Raw genomic sequence first — 15168 nt, forward strand, 5'->3', positions numbered from 1 at the left:
GCTGTAAATCGCAATAATAGTGCAGAATGTATGGGATAGATGGCGCTGCTTGTGTGTCAGAAGGGATCCGCGGGTATTTGGATTTGGGTTTCGCCACGTTTGCTGAAAACAGCGATATAAACACTTGAAGCTCCCGTAGTTAACACTCTTAAGTCAACACTGAGACAGTGGTGGCGGAGTATATTTTTTATAACAGCTAAAACAGCATGGTGGTCACATTCATTCACCTCTTGTTCCAGCACAGGTCGAGATGTCTCAAATAGTCGAAAAGCAACACGTTCCGCTGCCACCCTGGAGTTTCGCGGTTCAATTCTTCCAGGACCTCGGATGGTGCCACTCACTAATGTGCAGGTAATGTAGATACATTTATTTCAATGTGACGCCGAACCACCCTTTATTTATTTATTTTATTTATGAATACTGCAATTCCACAAGGGATTTGAGCAGGGTGGGCATATGAATACAAAAAAGGGAAAGTTACAAGTACAAGTGTCAAAGACTCAGGAAAAAAGCTCAGAGATAAAAGTCACAACAATGAGCAACCTCTCATCGGCAATAAACAGAAAATAATACGGAGCCCAGATCTCGAAAGTGCAGGGAAAAAAAAAAGATCAGACAAAGAAGAAACAGTATTATACAACAGCTCATCGGCTGTAAACAAAGAAAATAATACGTAGTGCAACTATTACAACCAGTCTGTAACAAAAATATTTAAACATGATGAGCAAGTACTACAACGAAATGCAACAACAAATCAGAAATTAGGGAAAACTTAGACTTCTAGTAAATGATGCCAGAGATTGATGTACAATTCCGTAGTTGGTAAGCCGATTCCAGTCCGTTACTGTTCTTGGGAAAAAATAATATTTGAAGCAATTGTTACGAGGGCTAAAAGCGGTTATTGTCAGATTGCGGCGCTGCCTAGTGCTGTAACCTGAAGAAAAAAATATTTCGCCAAGGTTAATCTTGAAATGACCGTTTACATGTTGGTACAAAAATTTGAGACGAGAGACGCGATCAATTTCGGTTAATGGCGTCAAGCCAGCCTTCTGCAACAGGTTAGTCACTGATGTACGTCCATAACTGTTGTAAACAAAACGGACGGCTCTTATTTGTATTTTTTCAACTTTATCAATATTTGTTTTCGTGAACGGATGCCAAATTACGACTGCATAATGAAATATCGGGTGGACAATTGATTTGTAGGCTAGAAGCCGAACTTCGCGGGTGGAGAACTCATACCTCGCACAAGGCATAAATGCTACTATCCTTACACTTGTTTTCCTTAAAAAAAAACACCTAAAATCTTGCACTCAACTGACGTATTTTCTTTGAATTAGATTCCTTGCTGTGTGTTTTCTTTGGCTTTGTCCTCCGGATATGTATATTCTTCTATATGCACATGATTTCTGTGTACACCGGAACTTCTTTAATAGTAAGTTCGCACATGTGTGAAATCGAAGCAAACTTTTCAATGGATTTTCTTTACTACAAGGTTTTATTGGCTGATTGATTTACTTATGTTCACTGCTACCTATACATAAGTGTATGTATACATGTGTGCTCTGCCCTGTTGCCATTGTGCTAGCGTTGAGGGCTTTCAAGCAGCTCTATGCAGCTTTTACCACTACTTCCACCATTCTTCTGAATGGAAATAAATACAATACAGTACGTTAAAATACATTCATTTACCAGCAGAAGTTGTCAGAATAGAGCTAGCCACGAGAAACGTTGACATCATGGCAGTCCTAGAATGCAACCACAAACTCCTGAGTTGTGCTTTGCACTTGCATTCACGGACTGCACAATACATTGCAGTGAACTCAATGTCGGTCGTGCCTCGTGCAATTCTTTTTGTGTCTTTCGTGTCCTGAGAACTTTTGCGGGTAGGAATACCTTTCACCTTTGCGCACAATTAAAAGAAGCCTACGTGCAATCACCGTTATGACAATTTGCTCGTTGAAGACTTTTACAGAAAATGAAACGCGAGGTAAAACAAAACCATACTGGTATACAAAATTGTGAGCCGATGCGTCGAAGTTTTGCGCTATAAAAGATTCACACTGCTCTTCTCACTCGGAAATTTTCGTTCTACGCATTTCCCGCTTTAGTTGCGGTGGCGCCATCTATGAAACACTTTCGCAATCATCTTGCGCGCGCGCGCCTTTCGTCGGCGAGTTTCTTTTTTGTGTTTTTAGGCACCGCTCGTGTCGGCTCGGCAGCCGGTTCGCCGGCTATCACGTGGCGTCCGCGTCCCCTTCGCAACACGGCGCGAATTTTTCTCCGGCACCGACAGATGTTCTCCGCTTCGGCGAGCGAGGGTCGTGTGGTGGGAGCCGCGTAGAAGAGGGGCTCCACGCGGGTTTGTGTAGCAGTGTCCGCCACCGCGGCGGAGGCGCGAAGACGGGCATAACGGGCGCGTAAAAAGGAGAAAAAGCTCTTATTGGAGTTCCCGCGCGCACACCGGATACGCATCGCGCGTCTTGATAACGGCTGCTGTGTTCGCGTCGCTAGCGGCTCTCTGTGTCACCTCTGTCGCCGTCCGCAGCTCGCCTTCGCCGGAACTTTTCTGAGACCTCGTCGTCGGCTTCCGCGCAACACACTCTCACGGGACCGGCACACACATCTGAGGAGCGGCGGCTACTCACTCCGAGCTACCTCCTCGGCGCGAGCGGATACCTGTTTCATCTATTTGTTTTCGACGTTTTCTTTTTTTTTTTTTTGAACGCCCGCTCTGCGTTTTCTGTGCGGATTCCCCTTGATTTTAGTTTTTTTCGCCCCCCCCCCCCCCCCCCCCCCCCCCTTCTCCCACTCGTCGAACAACCGTTACGGGGCTGCCATCAACGAGTCCGGCCCAGTGGATGATCTAGAAGGTGAGCGCCACTTCTAATTGTTGCATCAACGATCCATAATCTTTTAAAAGCTAACCGTGTGTCGCGCTGGAGGTGAGTGTTTTTTTTTCCCTTTATTTTTTATCTTGGCGAAGTCTGGGATAACGAATTAGCGCACCTTGTTCAGGGACTACTGTTGTCAACCAGTTCACGCGATGGTGACTTAGATGACAGCATTTAAGTGATTTTGTTCACGTACAGCCGTGGTTTGACTTCACCGCAACAGAAAAACCTGTTACGCGTCTCTTACTACCCGTACCATAAAGCAATAGATCAAAACGAACTAAAAACGAGAGCACACGCTGACATCGCACAGCACACGGAAGTTCTCGCATTTCTCTCCCATTGTAAATGCGTCCTCCGAGGTCGGGGTTCGGTCACATGACTTTCCGCTCTGTAGCCGAGCGCCAAAGCCCCTGATCCACTGCGATGGGCCAAACAACCGTTGAAAATTCACAATGCAGAAGCACAAGGTTTACTGAAAGAAATTTCCGTGGGGTGATGTGCGGAATTCCAAATATGCCTCATACATCTTCAGCGTAACCGCTCGAATTTATCCTTTGTTTAATTCTTTAAAGCATCAAATGATTTTAACTCCCGTCCTCGGCAAACTCATGGCGAACGTCGTCTCGGAGCCGTGACGAATCGAAGGGAGAATATGACTCCAAACCGGAGGCAAAACATCACCTGATTTAGTTCTAAAGTTGATCCATTTTGTTAATCTTTCACCCTTCTGAATTTCGCATTAAAAGTGGGCACAACTTGAATTTCCACCCGGTATGTTAATGCAGGCGGTAAAGATCACTGCTTTAAAAAAAAACACAAAGTACAAAGACAGGCGGAATTATGAGGACAACGCAAAATATTCGCAATCATCTCCTCAGCACACATCTAAATAAAAATAGACAAATTTATGAAGACCAGAAGCATGTAGCAACAGACACAACTTCGCATTGTTATGTCCCTTCATTCTTTCTCTTCTCGTCTCTCCCACATCGCTTTCTGCACTAGCCACATACTACAGAGTGTTTAATTTTATTCAACACACTATAAATGAGAATATAAATTGCAAGTGAGCTAGAGCACGTTAGCTAGCCAGTTAGATTCACACATATGAAGTCATAACCCAGCTTCAAAAGTGGTGACGTATTTGATTTTGCGGAAAAAAGAACAATGTATTAAATACCACCAGACGCTCTGTATATATTGAAACAACGCAGAAGCGACTGCGCGTCGTACACTTTCATTTTTATTTCTTGCTCCGTACTGTTGACGCCTTTGTCGGGAGGCGCCTCTGCTACACACGCACGCTGTTTGAGCTTTCTCTTCTGCCACATTCCTTTCATTTCCTCTTCTTTTTGCGATGCACCAACCCGACCGGTTGGGCGAGCCGCTTGTATTCCCTGGGCGTACTTCTGAGGCAAAGTAAGGAAGCATCCAGACAACGCTGGGCGGAGGGAACGCGGCTTCTCGGCCGACACACTGTGAAGGCATACCCACGCCGCTTAAAAGAAAAACTTGCTGAAATAAAAGAATGGACCGACTTCGCCGGGAAAACGTAGTTTAATTCGTTGCGTGCACCGTTCTGTCAGGAATTGTGATCTTCTACTATGGTATGTAGGCTGTACATCTGCGTACCTACTCGCATACAGACATGTACTGTATGCAGTGGAATATGCAGCAAGTCCACTGTGTCCTTACAAGACACTTAACCACTATTCACAGCGTTTGGAAGCACTAACTAGAGCACCAAAAGGCTGTAGATCTTTTGACATGAGACATTCTAGGGCTCACAGAATTTTTCGAAGTTTAGTTTCGGTGGTTCCCAAACTTAAAGCACCGAGGGATTTAAAATCATGTTCGCATTAGCTATCTTAATAATTAGTGCACTCCTGGGACTTGTAAACAATGAGTTGGCTCAAACAGCGACATTGTTAACCGAACACCACATCGGACATGCCATAGACAGCTGAATATGTTCATATTTTATTTGTGCTCACTGCGTGTGAGAGCGCTTAACAGTTGTCAGGTGCTCAAAACTACAGGGACAACTGCAGGGAACTCTCATACACAAACATAAATTCTTGTTTTTTTTTGCCTTTGCAAATATCTGCACCAAATATTTTAGGGAATCTCAAAAACCTCAAAATTTGAAAGTGGGAACAAATTGACAATCACACTCTGTCTGCGGACGCAGCACGTATTGATGGGCCAAAGATTGCCGCAATATAGTTAGCACTTGACCTGCTCAAGTTCGCCTTTATTGCCGATTTCGTATCATCATGGTCGTGGCAGCCTAATTTTAACAATGAGCAACGCGATATTGGGCTTTTCTATACAGTAATTATTTAACCGAAATACCTCGCAGAAAGCGTTTTTGAAAAGATTACAGGCGTCGTGTCCAAACATCAGCTAAGTTTTAATTTGCTTGCAAAGTACATTTCGTGCCTGTTATTTTGTGGCTCCGATCTTGCACTGCCTATGCTCATTTTTGCAACCACGAAAGGTTTCGGCTGGCTATGAGAACTTGCATTACATTTTGTAAAGGATTTTCCCGTAGCTTATGCATGGCACGTGATGTATAGTATTCGCTTTGTATATTTCCTTGAATGTTGAATGATATGTCAGTAATACACACTGCCCTAGTACACCCATAAACTGCGCCGTTACAATTGCTGAATGCCTCGGCTTTCTGAGGGCACTCCTTTTCATGCGGATACAGTTGTACCCCACTTTCTGTACCATGTATCCTTCCGCTCTCCCTTTAGGTATACACACGTCACGCCACATTTGCCTAAAAGAATGGTTGTGTAACTCTGAACTGGGTCGCATTTATTCATACGTCGTTCATCACACTTAGAACACTACTATCTAGTTATTTCAAAACTGTGTTTTGTACTGTGAGAAGGATGTGATGCAGACCATAAAACAATGCGTGCAGGTTACTCAAACATGTTTCAGCGACCCTTGTTGAATGTTCATGGTTGCCAGGTATCAGTGAAATGTTGGTAAAAAAACCTAGCCGTATACAAATCATGACCCTGCCAATAAGTCAAGGTCGTAGACAACAGATATACAATTGTCACATGTGAGATTCACGGCTTCGCGATTTTTTTTTTATCCTAGCGTGAACTGTGTCACTTCTCTAGTCGGCCCATCGTGGCGCGCGCAGGGGAGACGGCACGAACCGCTCTTATAGGCTTCTTTTATCACCCTCGCTATCTTCGTGCGACGCGAGACAGTGCCACTTGAGCCGGCGAGAGCAGCGGAGATTTTTTGGACGGCAGCGCTGAGCTAAGAACAATGTCTTAACGGGTTCTCGGGGGCCTCCTCGCAGCGAGGAACAATGCGTAGCTAGCTGTCCGACATCGATCCTTTCCGATGGATTTTGGCGAAGAGGATACGCCGATAACGAGCGCCGTTCTTGCTCCGTTCATCGGCGCATTCTTCGCCCAAGGGCAGCGAAGGAAATCATAGGAGGCGCTTCTTGTAAATGACTCCTGACACATGTGCAGTGTGTGGTAGATCTGTGGAAACAATTGAACACCTCATAATCAAATGTGATGGTATCCATCCGGACGCCGATGCAGGCACAGTCACTCTTCCTGAGGCCCTAGGGTTTAAAGATAACAATGGTCATGTAAATAGATCTGCAGTGGAAGTGAGCAAAAAGCGATTGGAGGATTGGTGGCTGAAAAGCAGAGATGTGGCATAAGGTTAGAATTGTAGAAAACCGTAGGCAAAGGTGATGGAGAATCTTAATGAGAATTGCCAACACAGTGAAAAAAAAATAAAATAAATAAAGAAAAGCTGAGCATGGTGGCGGTTGCCACCGCCCCGTTTCAAAGGGGGCGCTCCTATCCATCCATCCATCCATCCATCCATCCATCCTGAGTATATCCGCACGGCACACGGGAACTGACCGGTACACTCCATCTTTTTTTTTTTTTTTGCGAAATCAACACTGCTGGAGCCCAGCTCGGCTCGTCGCGTATGCTCGTGGCGGTGCGGCTACCAAACGACCATCTTGTGCCGTTACCTAGCAACCCGAGTTACTACCCGAGCTTACACGAGTTACTCGGGTAAGCTCGGGTAAGTTCGGACGAGCGGCGTGCCATCTGCGCGACAGGTTGCTGGGGAAGAGCAACATGGGTCGCAAAATCTCGACAGGTGGCTGGAATAGAAACAGCCACCTGCCAGTGCAGTGGTGCATCGCTTAACCGCTGCGCTGGTAGTGGTACATGAAGACTCGCCGCCATCTATGAATCTTAAGTAGGAATCACCAATTCAGCATACATGGGCATTAACCCACTAAAGGTATCATGCCACACCCCTAAGGCGAAGTTTAAGTGCCCCCTCCAATTGAAGAATGAACACCTGCTTTCGCAGGTCTACTAGGTTTAACTACGTTAAGCCCGTATTAATTTTTTTTTCAGCAGCTCCTACTCCGCGCCAGCAGCTCACATTTGATTAGTGGCTTCTTTACACTGAAAAACTCAGTAAATATAACTATGGCATGGTTAGGGAACAGCTCAGGGACGAGACACAAGGAACATTGAAAGACGCACACGGGCGCCTGAATGTTCCTTGTGTCTGGCCCCTGCGCTTTTACCTAACCATGCAAAAGAACCAACTAGCCCGTCAATGCGCTCTTCTAAGCATAACTGTCCAGGCCGGACAAGATGTAAGAAGCATCTCGTCATATCTTTTGCCATTTGATCACCATAATATGGTTTGGTTTACAGGGTTTAACGTCTTAAAGGAACTCGTGCTATTAGGGATGCCGTTGTGGAATGCTCTATAATTTCGGCCACCTGGGACTCTCTAGCTTGCACTGATGTCGCACAGTACACGGGCCTCCAGCATCGACAGCCGCGGCCGGGATCGAACCCGCATATTTCGGATCAGCAGCCGAGCACCATAACCACTGAGCCACCGTGGCGGCATTATATCTGAAAATATAAATTGTTATGCAAGTACACTAAAGATAACCTTAGCAGTTATGTCCGGAGTCCTCACGTCATTGTATTTTCTTCTTTTCGTTAGGGAGTCGGTCTAGCTGAATTTAAAATGGGTTTTTACCCATTCCACCTACGTTTAACTCTTCTTGTGTCATTTAGAATTTGTAGCATTCTTCCTTGATCAGTCCCTCCATTGTAATGCCCGCAAGGGCCATTAGGTTTATTGGTTTATTGGGGTTTGACGTTCTAAAGCGACTCGGGCTATGAGGACGAGCAAAGGCCATTAGGATGCCTGGAATAAATATCGAAAAATAAATTGAGCGCTCAAACCAGTCAGACTAAAATAGACTGGAAGGAAATTCATTACTAACAGTAATCTGATAGATCACACGACCCGAACGGTGCTCAACGTGCCTTAACCACAAGAAAGAAATTATGATGCTCTAAGCACAGCACTCTACCTTTATTATGTACTGCGCCCGCGTTCTTCCTCTGTCTAGGCCACAATGCGGATAGTTAATGCTCCTAATTTGCATGCGTATACCTCACCCGGGCCGTGGGAACGTCTTCCGCATCCATACAAGTGGCTGAGAACGGCAAGGCGGAGTATCTGAGCGTTTAGCCGAGCGGTTCTTTCTATCTGTCAGCCGACGCGTGGTTCCGCGTGTAACTAAACAAGTAAGTGCCCCGCCAAGAGTAGTTAACGACCGGTCGAGGGAGCACAGGTCGTTGACTACGGCTCCGGGAGACCTGACCTGCAAGGTAACATCTGTGCACCGTCAAAAAGCTATTCCTGTTATAGCTTATTATACGCAGGACCCGAGTGACAACAGAATGTATTCCGTTTCTTTAAAATTGTGCCCGTTTTCAAAAGCTTATGAAAATGCCACCGCGAAAAAACTGTACCTTTGTCTTAACGTCGTAAGGCATACGGGTGACTTTTTTCTGAAGAAGACGGTAAGCAGGCAGCGCAAAAGCAAAATTAATAAACGCTTTTTTTTATTTTTGAGCTATCACGCGGAAACCCGAACTTCCTTTGCGTCGTATACAAAAGTGTTTTTTGTTTGTTTTTTTCGTTTTACCAAAACAAGACAGTTTGATTTCCTTAATGTCTGGATTGGCAACAACTATGTCTCACTCGCTTTTGATTTTCCCTTTCTGCACAAAAAGACATCTAGAAGAACAAGAATATCTCAGAGTTCTACGTCAGAAGTCTGATTAACGGACACATTCCTGTGAGGCGTTTAAAGCAAAAAGCTTCATAATCCACATCACATTTAGGCTATTCATCCATTATTATGCTCTTCCATATGCTGCCTTCAATGTTAACTTTATTGTTCAAAAAGTTTTTAACAGTCAGGTAGCGTTATCACGCACTAGTATCTACAGCCTTTGTCAGAAGTTTACAGCCCAGGGGGTGTTGTTTCTGGGCCGCACCGTGTGAATCGTTATGCATCCCCAGTGTTTCAAGTCTAGTCAAGAGAGGAGCTCTAGTCCTTCCCCTTACGGAGGTCAGGACATCCATGATGCTAAAGAGCCACAGTATACCTGTTAGAAGCAAACCCTAATGAGCTCTAAACTTCTGACAAAGGCTGTACCTTTGTCCCTGCTCGAATGTTTTTTTTTTTAATTTTTTAGACCAACAGGTGCATGATAGTACATGACGTTGTCGAAAAGAGTTACGTTTGCTGCATTCGAGTACTATCGAGAATGTTGCTAGCTTGATCACGGGACCCTGATGCAGGTGTAGAGAGCAACCGCTGCCGATTCTGCCCTCTGGAGAGCAAAAGCCCAGGGAATGTTTTATTTTTGTTTCCAGTACCGAAGAACATTAAGACATATTTCGAAACATGAGTAAATGAATAAACATGCACAAGGCCTCTCTTCATAAACGAAGTAAGAAACCGAACGACGACATTATACACTTCAAAACATCCATTCATGTTAGACACGCGTCGCTGTGTGGAGGTGTCCATATGAAAGATCGAATGGATCCATATAAGTGGTGCGCTTGATTCTCATTACACCAGAGAAGCACGCGCCTTTAACGTGTTGTTATCACTACAAATCTAGAAGAACCTGAAGCTTTGAGCACGCGTTTCTGGAGTCCGCTCCATGATTTCAAGATGACACCTCATGATCCAGACTCCCTCAACCGCTGCTCAGCTATAATAAACCGAGAACTTTTAACAAATGTTTACAGTAAACAATAGCTTATACACATAGAGGGCGGAAAATAGAATAGGCCACAAAGCAAAACTGATGATTCGCCCCTAGGCATGTAATCCGGTGTGAGTGAACTATCGAGGGCCTCTCACGTAGAACGACAACGTGTGGCGCTGACGTAACGTTCTGTACAGGAAACCTGCCACCGCCACATACACACCACGTGATATCGACGGACGCCATTTGGAGTAGGTGGCCGTACCGTGCGCACTAAGTGCATCTTCCTGCAGGTGGCGAGGTATTGGAATACCATCTGTTGCACAATGTCAGCTTGCAATACGAGTCACTGAGCGTGCAACCCTCAGGTACGCTTTGTTTTTAGAGGTTTAAATGCGTAGTATTTGTACTACCATATGGATTGCTCTCGTTGCATTCCTTCTATGTAGCTTTTCTAAACTAAGCGGAGTCCTAAGCTCCCCAGAGCTACTCTCACCAGCACGAAGCCTTTGGAAAATTCCAGAAAAAAGAGACGCCTTTCTCTTTGCTTTCCTTTTTTTTAATTCCACGTCCTCTTTTCGCATCTAAATGTCCTTAACGACGTTTCAAAACGAAAACACGGCCAGCTATTTGTAAACGGAACTGTTTTCGTTGTCGTCTTCTCGGAGGAAGGGGAGTACGTAGACTCCGCAAGGCCTCACACTCTTGGGCTCATAGGAGCCTCTTGCGAGCCGCTGCTCCTAGAGCGCTTATCGCCGTCCTGACAGTCCCGGCGGTAAACAGGCCGATAAGAAGCCATCGCGGCCAGACGCCGGGAGCGCGGACTCTCTCCTCTGTGTTTGCACTCCGTCTCACAAAATCCATGCAATGTTACGGACGCCGGATCCGGAATCGACCAATCAGAATACCTGACGCATTCCTGCTCCAGTGCACCATGTATTCCTTCTCGGCGCATGCATCCTAACCCTAAAAGTCGCTCTTAAGGATTAGGAGCAGAAGGCAGTTACTACGTATGCGCGGTACGAACGCACCGTAGTTTGTCACGAAGTTCGTTGAGCTATACAAACGCATTAAAGTACTACAGTCGCCGAATCTACGAACAGCTTTCAGCTGCGCATTTCGTATCGCCTCAGTGCTCCAACTATGCCTAACACAAAGCTGCACGGATTTAGGGACGTGGACTGCAGGAGGGGGCGCTGCATGCGTTTTCCCGCTCGTGCTATGCATTGCACGCGAACGTTGGGCGGTTGGTTGTCGCTGTGACGTCGGCAGCTGCGGGAGTAGGTCGCTCTTTCCGTCGGGCGGGATGACGGATCGTCGGCGCGTGGCCCTCGTATTATCGCTCCCTCCTCCTCCTCCCTCACTTTCCACCCCTCTCTCCCGCCTCGACAGTTGTTGCTAGAGGGAGTCTCCTCCCTCGCCGATATAGTACCTCCACATCCTCTGCCCCGCAGTTGATGCGAGGGATCGCTTCGCGGCTAGCGTTGATATATCTGCTGCCGCCTCAAGATGCGTTCTTCTTTTGGACCGTGTTTGTGTGTTTACGTCCTTGTTTGTTTGCGGGAGCGTGAGAGGCACTTTCGCTGAACGTCCTTCGGCGTTTGATGGCGTCGTCGCAGGCAGGCGACTTCCGGTTGAAAGCACTTAGCACTTTGTCCATCATTTGCCCGGTCAGGGGCAGCTGGCGTGGGAAGTCCCCTTTATGCAGTGGAGTGCCCTGCAAATATGACATCTTAGGGCGAGAAAAACAGGAAAAAACAAAAGATAACATTACGGACGGGATCAAAGTACTCGCAGCCAGTCGTACAATCCGTCGGGTTTTGAAAGCTTGTGCAAGAAGAATATGCCTACGTTGTTTTCGCGCAAATGCGGCAGAAATGTTTTTCGTGCGTCGGGACGAATACATAACTGTGACAGCTGCGTGCAGTAAACCGATACACCAAACTGCAAGGTACGGGCGGCTATGAAGGATTCTCAACAAGGTAGCTGTGTGGCAGTACATAACGATACATCATTCAGGTTTAAGTTTCCTGATAATGGCAGGGTCACTGTTCTTTGCATGTTTTTTTTTTGTTGCGTTTTGTAACAAAGAGCTTTGAATCCGCGCTTGAGCGCTTGCCAGAAACGACCAAGTGTCGACGTCGGCTTTTTGTGTACCTTCTTTTTCGAGCACCGTTTTTAACGCACCGACCAATGTCTGGTTATGGTAATGCACTTAAGGGATCTATGTTTGCATGCAGGGCACGAGACATTTACATTTGGGTTGTCCTTTTGATGCCCGTGCCCTTCTTCTTCCTCCTATGAGGCTTGGTTTCATTGCGATTCGGGTCCTTACGAGACTTAGTGGAATGAGTTCATTTTCGCCAAGCCCTAGTTGTGGCTCAAGTGTACCGTAGTTGCTTTTCCTGCTTCTAATCGTCTAGTTCAGAGCCCGTAATGCGTGTCTGTTTATGTGAAGCAAGCGGCTCGTTTATGAGTGCTTCTTCAAAACCGGCAACCTAATACGCGATGGACTTTTCTCTGACTACACTCTAAACTGAAAGAAGGATTACTGCGCGCTTGTAGCTAAACGTATGCCGAGTGCAAAGGGTTTCTTGTGAAATGTGTTTTAATTTATGTCGGGGCTACCCACGTCGTCGCGATTTGCACAAAGTTTTCACTTCATTACATGTATATTTCAAGAGGAAAACATACTACCTCGGTTTCACACGCTAAACTATAGCGTAACAAAACTGTACTGCAGGTTTGGTATTATTTCTACGATCTTATCCAACCTTCGTAGGCATGAAATAGTCACGCAAAAAAGCTTACAAATTTCCCCGCTAAAAGTTAAAACGATTCCCACAACTGTCATACTGGCACCTACGTTCTGAAACTGGTGATATGCGATCAAAGGTTAGAGCTACTGAAGTGACATTTTGTTATGACTGACAACCATTACTGGGCAAGTATAATAATGAAGTTTGGCAAAGCGGTGTCGTTGCACATGCTGCTGTGACTTCTGTGACTTCCTTTTTCTCTGCTGTTTGAAATTAACACGCACAGACGAGCGCTCAAGTGCGCTAGCAGTTTTAATATGCGGTGTCCAATGGTGTGTTAGGATGATTATGAGTGAATGCATGCAAATTTTGTACCTATTCGCTCTTCGCCGAAGTATCGGCTGCAGGAATGGTATCATTGAGGTAAGGGGTGATAGCCCGACTATGTATGCCATTTGCTCTAATTTCTTACTATCTGGCTGAACCCGGATAATTTGGACGCCCTACAGCATGTGGATCAGCGCCTTCAAACTCAAATGAATAGTACTTTCACGTCCAATGCGTAGCTAGTTAAGAAGTCGATTCGCATGATAGGTGTCGATTACGTATGCGCACTAAGAAGTGCGCAGGCAGACCTCATCCAGAGGGGAAAAAAAAATGTTTTCATAGCGGTTGTTAAACTGCGTCGTAGCACGCAAGGGCGCAAAAACACTATAACAAACGAAGACACTAAACGAAACAAAACCAGAGAACTCATTGAAAAAAAAAAAAAGAACCTCGTGTTTTCTTCTTGGCTACGCGTAACGTCTCCCACGAGCTCGCATTTTGCGTGCGACAGTCATGCAAGCAGCCTCGAAAGCGGGCGAGTTTTCTTTCAAGAGCGAATGACGATACTGGATCGTGATTTCTCCTCATTACTCTCCCCTTTTTCCTCTCCTTTCTTCCTCTCCTCCTTGCTTCGTTTTTTTTTTTCTGCCGCAACACTTGAACGGATGCCCAGAACTCACGTTCGCAAACCTTTCGCGCCGCTTCTACGGAGTGTGCGTGCTCTCGCGGTGTGTACGCCTTTTCTCGAGCCAGGCATATATGTATTCCGCGTACGCGTATGCATGCAAGGGCGTTTCGGTTCTCGCTCGCGAACTCCCTTCTCCTTATCAGGCGCATAGGTGTCTGGGGTGGAATTTGTCGTTCGGAGAGAGAGGCAGATATGTACACGTCTTGCATCGTCTGAACATAACCGGAGGACGCCGGTAAGCACCCGTTCCAGAACCTTGAGCTGTCGTGCGTACTTAGCCGTGATACACCACTGGTGCGGGTGAGGTTCTCTTCTATGAGCCTCAAGCTATACTGTCATGTGTAGCTAGTTTCTGTCTTGTTAATATATATATATATATATATATATATATATATATATATATATATATATATATATATATATATATATATATATATATATATATATATATATATATATATATATATATATATATATATTCACGTCGCCTACATAATGATCTTAGCTTCCAACGTCTATTCGGCCGAACACTCGCGTTTAATTCTTCTGCTTTGCCTCGTGCTATCAAGTGTTGGAATGACCTTCCGGATTGCATTGCTGCCATACGTGACCCATTAATGTTCAAAAACGAATTGACCACCTTCATGCATCCATGGTATTGTACATAAATTGTGTTCGTATGTCTTGTCAAATCCATGCAGTGCCGCTATTTGTTTGCTGTTTTTTCCTCTGTGCCAATATATTACGGTTTTCTTCAAGTACGGTGTAATAATTGTTTGCAGTCCAATGTATTTAATATTGTTTACTTTTGTTCTTTCCATTTTGTACCATCTTTTGTCTGCTAAACATTGTAACCCCTCCCCTCACACAATGTTCCAAGTGTGGAACCTGTGAGGTATTTGTATAAATAAATAAATAAATAAATAAATAAATAAATAAATAAATAAATAAATGAATAAATAAATAAATAAATAAATAAATAAATAAATAAATAAATAAATAAATAAATAAATAAATAACCGAGCGAAAAGAGAAATCTTGGCACGGTGGCACAGTATGTAGCAGCATGAACGCAGACCAACGTTTGAAACGCTTGAGACAATTGACGTTTCAACCGTGGAACGCCCTTCGTTAGAATGTCTTTCTGACGAAGGCTGTTCCACGGTCGAAACGTAAATAATTTCAAGCGTTTCAAACGTTGGTCTACGTTCTTGCTATATATATATATAAACTTGTATTTCATTATTTCCCCTGTTTTAGCTCATAAAAGCTCTGCTTCGAGTAGAAGTATAATGCCTGTCCTCAGAAGGCAGTAATAAATCGATACAGGTGACTTAAATTCGTCGTCAGTGTCCCTTTACTAACGCCATAGCTTAGTT

At 45.0% G+C, this 15168-nt stretch overlaps 1 protein-coding gene and 1 long non-coding RNA gene across 9 annotated transcripts in view; one reads left to right on the forward strand and one right to left on the reverse strand.

Annotated features, from left to right (window-relative positions):
• LOC149335883 (uncharacterized) overlaps window positions 1-15168 on the reverse strand; it is a 41157-nt gene that overhangs the window by 12901 nt on the left and 13088 nt on the right. The gene's annotated exons all lie outside the window — the stretch shown is intronic.
• axo (axotactin) overlaps window positions 2251-15168 on the forward strand; it is a 145772-nt gene continuing 132854 nt past the window's right edge. For 4 of the 7 annotated variants that reach the window (XM_089552418.1, XM_089552422.1, XM_089552421.1 and 1 more), the window contains exon 1: window positions 2252-2873. The gene's annotated coding sequence lies outside the window, so the exon portion shown is untranslated. Of the gene's footprint in view, window positions 2874-15168 lie in introns of all 7 variants that reach the window. The other 3 variants (XM_089552424.1, XM_089552420.1, XM_089552425.1) reach the window with 1 other exon arrangement.

This window comes from Amblyomma mixtum, chromosome 7 (genome assembly GCF_055824585.1).
Source record: "Amblyomma mixtum isolate Tamu chromosome 7, ASM5582458v1, whole genome shotgun sequence".
Lineage (NCBI taxonomy): Eukaryota > Metazoa > Arthropoda > Arachnida > Ixodida > Ixodidae > Amblyomma > Amblyomma mixtum.